Here is a 6605-nt window from a genome sequence, read left to right on the forward strand (position 1 = left end):
CACCATTTCCTTTCTCCTGTTTGGAAAACCATCGAATCTAGATATTAGCATCCTGTATCTTCATCCAGCTGGTGTTCTGTGAGAGAACTTTCCCAGTGATTCCCAGAAAGCTTTATTTGTGTAAGAGCCTCTAAAGAAGATTCTATAAAAAGCTTCAGGGATACCCAAATACATTGTCAGTTATTATGTCCGTGGTCCTGTTGCTTTTTGGGAGAAATACAAGATTTACATGGTTTGATTCCTGTAACAAAAGCTCTGTTGGAACAGATGCCTTATCAGATACTGAGTCTCCTAGTTCAGCTATTGCTTCTGTTGTTTGTTATGAAGGTAAGTTTTACTTGATATTCCTTTTCCAAACTATTAAATTTGTATCTACAGGTAGTTTTCTCCGAACAGTAGTTCTGGGTGGGTGTATAAGTTCGTCAATGATGCCAACTTACTATGCGCTTTTCTTTTGTGGCTCTTCCTCAGCTCCTTACAGTGGTGAGGCAGGTACTGGGCACGGGAGGAACAAGGTGCAATGCTTGGGTATCACAGCAGTCTCTGGATGTACTTTAAATTGTAGGGGACAAAAGCAGGACTGTGTTCCCCACTTCTTTAGAAGGAAGACTTAAAACATTTAAAGGCTGGAAAGGTCTTTTTTTGTTGTATTATTTAAGAAGTTTGTTTGTTTGTTTGTTTGTTTTTTTTCTTTTGAGCTCTAAGAGGAGAATTGAGAATTAGAGCAGTGTTAGGAGTATGCCCTAAAGTGTTGCAGGATAAGCTAATAAGCAGGATAATAAGTTAATGCACAGGGCTGTGAGAAGAGGACCAGCTGACAACAGGCATTCAGTCCTGGCTGCCAGACCTGCTATTGGAACCATAACATTGAACACATGTGGTGGAAATGTTATTGTCAGCTCTCTGCAGCTGCATTTGCTAAATTCAGACCTGCAAGTCCACATGTTACTGTTGTTGCTTCATCTGGCGGTGCTTTTGGCATATTCTTCAGCTGCATTTGTCCTTGAATTCCATATTGCCAGAGCAGTAGGATGCCCTGCTGAGCCTCCACCCGGCACAACGATAAGACCAAAGTTAACATTTGCTAATGTGTAATGTGTAGGGCTTGTGAGACAAGGTTTAAATGACAAGTTATCACTAGTAATTGAAGCCAGAAAAATTTAATCACGAGCCCCTTTGAGTTCTTATGTACATTGAATGGTAAGATAAATAGTGCTAACGAGGCCCTGGAGGGGTTGCAGACAGCACAATGACATATTGCTTGAGGGTAAAAAATAAATGAATTGTCTGCCTGCTAGAAGGCAGTAAGCAAAGAGCATTGCCACTAGCCTTTTAGTGAGCAAAATGACAACAAAGGGGGAGAAGAAAGCCTTTGCAGTACATCTGTGACTGATCCCCCCACTCAGGAAACTCCATTGCTAAATGTGTTTTCCTGCAATGTAGTTTGGCTTGGTCCCAGGCATGTGTGCCAGGAGCATCATAGCCCTTTCTCTCCCATCTGACATGTTTAACTGTCAGCGCTTGTGGTAGCGGTCATCCCTCCTCAGACAGGCTGTGGATGAGGTTGTTAGCTGGCATTTTTTGTCAGTCGTTGGAACTGGATTGTTGGGGTGAAGGGTATCTGGAAATTCTCAGTACGCAGCTCTAACCCACCTGACTTCAGAGAGCAAGCAGCATTAGCAACAAGTTATTCTGCATCTCAAAGCCCCTGCGCAGTCAGCTTCAGCCATCTGCACACTGAGTCTGTGCAGCACAGCAAGCAGGCGGATATTCGGATATTCGTGCAGGGGAATGCATGCTGCCAGCCAAAACGTCTTGAATGCTGTCAGAGGAGCTCTGCTTGCAGCTTCAGGATGAGACCTCTTTCCGTAAATCAGGACTCGCAGTCTGTGGATGTAAGTCCGCTCTTTGCCCTTTCTTGCCTGCCTGCAAGCCGGAGCCTCTCCCTGTGCTGCTGAGATCCTGCCCCTTCCAGGCGGTGGAAGGGCTGGCTCATGTGACGGTGGCTGCTGACGACGTGCTGGGGAGCAGGGAGAGCCCAGCACTGCCCGCGTTTGTCTTCACCTGAGTCTGAGGGAAAAGGATGCCGCCAGCGCTGCCGTAGAGGAAGCAACACCCATTTTCCCTTGACTTGTGTTGCTGTGCGATGGGCTGGTGAAGGTCCTTCTGCAGGAAAGGGAGCGTCTCAGTGAGGGTAAGGAGGCTGTTTGTGGGGAGGAAGGGAACACATCTGCCTGTAGATGCACACTGCGGAGGCTGTGAGGCAGCAAACTGCTGGTCACGGCTCTCAAGCTGCTCTGGTTTCTCCTCAGACGAAGGGTTTGATTGCAAAGGGTGAGCAGCCAGGGTGGTCTGTCGGATTTCTGCTGTGTGATTGCGTATGGCAGTTCTTCCTTTTGTCTGAAAAACAATAATCCTTTTTCCATATTTGCTATGGGAAAGCAGCATAGGGACACCTCTCTTGCAGGTGCTGTGCTGGCAGGCCAATTAATAAAGCGCTGTAGGTTTCCTGTATTGCAAATGACAGATGCCTGTAACTTTAAAGAACACTGCCTTCTTTTTTTTTTTTTTTTTTCTTTTTTTTTTTCTTTTTTTTTTTTTTTTTTCTTTTTTTTTTCTTTTTTTTTCTTTTTTTTTTTTTTTAAGCCAGGAAGAATCTCTAAAATGGAGCCTTAACCCATTTAGGGAAGAAGAGGTGATCAAAAAATTAAAAAAAAATAATCTTTAAATATAAACTGTACTTCTGTGACAGGACTGTATTGAACTTGCTGTCTATGGGTTTTAAATACTCTTTTGGAGGCACATATGTTAGGAATTGGAGAGACCTACAGGATCATCTTGATTGTGTTTTGACAAGGCATTACTGAGCAGCTTTTCCTGATTTATTCCTATCTGAATTTCCTAGGATTCTTTATTTGCAACAAGCTGAGGCAGGAAATATGATCGTGATAAATATTTATGGCTGTCAGCCATTTTATAGTTTAGTATTAATCAGGGAAAAAAAAATATAAGGACGTTTTCTCGTTATCTTTTGTGAAATAGGCTGCTTATCCACTCGCACAGCCGTGGAGTCGTCGTGTAATGCTTGGGGACTTCGGGGTTCTGATTTGGTAATGTGAAATCCAGGCACTTTAGGCACGGAGGACTGGGCTGAATGGGATCAGTGTCTGGACAGCAGGTTCGGTCTCCGGAATGCACCTGGCTGTTCCTGAGCACGCAAGTCAAGGTGAACTGTCCTTTCTGTGCTTGACCTCTTTGCAGAGACTCGCAGTGCGGTTGCTGGCTGTCGTACTGATGGAATGTGGAGGCTGATACCTGTGCGACTTTTGGCCCTGTTTAACAGGGCAGACCTGAGGATTCAGTTACTGCAGCCCCTTTTGCTTGCGGAGCAGTGCTTTGTACTGCCTCTGTGCCCTTTAGGCCTGGTCCACGTTGCTCTGTGGTAGCTCTGAGCTGGGAGAAGGTTCCCAGGGCAGCTAAAAGTCATTGGCCTGGGCAGTTATTTCAGAAGATCGAGCAAGGAATGACACCAATCTCATCTTTCGGCAGAAAATGCTTCTCAGTGTTGTATCAGCTTGGTTTAACACCATGTCTGATACTTTTTCTTTGGCCTTAATTTTTATCTTGAACAAAGACTGTGGTAAGTGTCTCCAGATAAATTGAGCTAACAGTGAAAATGGGCTGTCTCCGGTATGGATGTATGAAATGCTATTGCACTTCCAGAGGTTTTGGTCATTCCTTTAGAAACAATAACAAACTATTTTGACTGATTTACTTGGTTTTGAGAGGTGTGGCTCTCAACAGATGTGCACTGTTGGGTGGGTTGGATTCATGGTCTGTGAACTCCACTGGTTGGGGAAATCTCTGGAGAAACTCACTTAACCTTTTTTTTTTTATCCTAAATGAAGCAAGGATTTTCTCTTCCTGAAGTAGGTTATTTTGTGGTACTTTTCAAGTGTGCTGTGAGACTGATCTTGTTTTCTTCATTATTACTTTTTTCTTAATGCAGCCTTTGCCTCAGCCTTTAGCATCAAGACCAGTTGTTCTCTGGGTACTGACCAGTTGTTCTCTGGCTACTCAGCCCCCTGAGCTGGTAGATATGGACAGGGAGCAGAATAAAGTCCTCATAATCCACGGGGAAATGGTTAGTGAACTACTACACCACTTAGACATACACAGGTCTATGGGGCCAGATGGGATCCGTGTGACAGTACTGGGGGAGCTGTCAGAAGTGCTCACCAAGCTGCTTTCCATCATTTACTTATCAGCAGTCCTGGCTATCTGGGGAGGTCCTAATCAACTGGTGGCTAGCAAATGTGACGCTCATCTACGAGAAAGGCCTGAAGGAGGACACGGGGAACTACAGGCCTGTCAGTCTGACCTCGGTGCCAGCGATGGAGCAGGTCATCCTGAGTGCCATCATGCAGCACTTGGAGGACAACCAGGCAATCAGGCCCATGGGTTTATCAAAGTCAGGTCCTGCTTGATGAACCTGATCTCCTTCTGTGAGAAGGTACCGTGCTCAGTGGATGAGGGAAAAGCTGTGGATGTTGTCTACCCAGACTTCGCTAAGGCATTGGAACAGGCTGCCCAGGGAAGTGGTTGAGTCACCATCCCTGGAGGTCTTCAAGAAACGTGTGGCTGTAGAACTTAGTAGCAAGGGTTAGCGGTGGACCTGTCAGTACTAGGTTAAAGGTTGGACTGGATGATCTTGGAAGTCTTTTCCAACCTCAGTGATTCTATGATTCTATAAATGAAATACTAAACATTATCTTTTATATATGGGAGTTTTAATACTTTTTCATTTACTGCCTTTCAATTTTGACCCAGTTTTTTTTTTTTTTTTTTTTTTGCCTCTGAATAACTGTAAACACTTCATGTCTTACAGAACTGCATCTAGACTTATTCTCCTGCCCAAGTCTGATAAAGCCTCTCTTCCAAGAGTGTCTCTGTCTGCACACCCTTGGAAGTTCTCTGTTGCAGTGTAATCTGTGGGGGAAGACCATGCATGGTGGACTGGAACACGCATGATGGGGTTATGAGGGCTATGTGAGCTGATGCTTGCTCTGCAGAACATAGTGTTTAAGTGGCGTTTGGTTTGCTCTGGACTGTCGGGTGAATGATTTGTGATTATATCAGGGGGTTCCCAACCCAGATGAGAAGGGGTCTACTGAGTACCTTAGTCTCTTGCTGCCTTTTCATAGCTTATGTCCTCTACTTCTCTTTGGTTTGTTGCTGGCTGGCAACTGCTTACTGAGGTTGCTCAGCACGCAGTCGGGCTGGCAGCACCTTTCTCTTCCCACTTTCCAAACAGCAGTATGTGTTGTACAAGCCTACTTTAAGAGTTCTGCAGAACTGGGATGACATGGACTTGATCTGTGCGACTCCCTTCTTCTTGATCGCGTGACGCACAGCTTTGTTTTAGGAAAGGTGTTCTTTCACTTGCGCTTTGGATCATGACTGTCAGTGAGTGAAGGCTGCAGTTCAGAAGAGCTAAAGCTCTGCAAAGAACAGAGTTGTCAGCTATCAGTTCTAAGAAGCCGTTCCTGGTTTGTGTCCTTATGAAATAGTCATTTTTCTCTAGTGTGATTTTTTTTAAAGAAGAAGCAAATAGCACCGTAGCAGACTAAGGCAAAGCTTAGGAGCTCTTTGGCTGCTAGGGCCACAGAGAAAGCCTTTGGGAATGAAGTTAGCATGAAAAGCTTCTTAAGGGAGCTTCAAAATTAGTATTCAGTATGTAAAGTAGCATCATTTTTATCTTAAGAGGACATTTTTGTATACTGGAAAATACTGTTGGGCCCCTTTCATCTCCACAGAAATTTAACACACAGTTTCTTGCAGTAACCCAGCGAATTTTTGTCCTTTCAGCATTTGGTGGCTTAGCAAGAAAAATACATGGAGTAAAATCAACGAAGAATTCTGTTGTTACTGACTTGGAGCAGAGGCCTCAGTGCTTGCACAAGCTAAAGAATGAAGCTTGGGCTGAATTGCACGGAAGAACTTGTTCCACGTCAATCTGTCAAGAGAACTCCTCGATTTCCCTGGCTAAAGTTTAAAAGACTTTTGTTTTGTTTCCCCATCTACCCCTATGTGTTTCAACACCATCAAACTGCTTGAATGGGGCTGTAAGAAACAGGTTTTTAAAGGAGCAAGGAGTAAGTGTTACATTAGTGGGATTTCCAAAGTTTCTTTTCAGATCAAAGATGTCAATATTTTATTTTAGGAGCAGGTAAAAGCAGGAATAGATTTGTGTTTTCCAGATGGAAGAGATTTAAGTGCATTTTCCAGGGCAGTTAAAAACCACTCAGGTCCAAGGTTTCTGCCTTGGAAGCCACAGGGTCAGCTCTGTTCTGCTGCTTTTCTGCCCGGCGGCCTTTTCCTTCAGGTGGAGCAGTGAGGAGGGCAGGGTGCTGGGCAGGATTTTCTCTCCCCTTACTCACTGAACCCTGTGCTCTTGGGCAATTTGCCTCCTCTGCCTCTTACTTCACTTGGAGGCCCTCTTTGCTGAAGGTCTCTGTCCCAGCTGGCTGAAAAAAAGCAATCCTTTTTGTTTAGCCAGTAAAGCCTGTTAGGCAGCTCTGGTTAACCACCAGTGCCCGGGGGGG

The sequence above is a fragment of the Oxyura jamaicensis genome, chromosome 4 (genome assembly GCF_011077185.1).
Source record: "Oxyura jamaicensis isolate SHBP4307 breed ruddy duck chromosome 4, BPBGC_Ojam_1.0, whole genome shotgun sequence".
Classification (NCBI taxonomy): Eukaryota; Metazoa; Chordata; class Aves; order Anseriformes; family Anatidae; genus Oxyura; species Oxyura jamaicensis.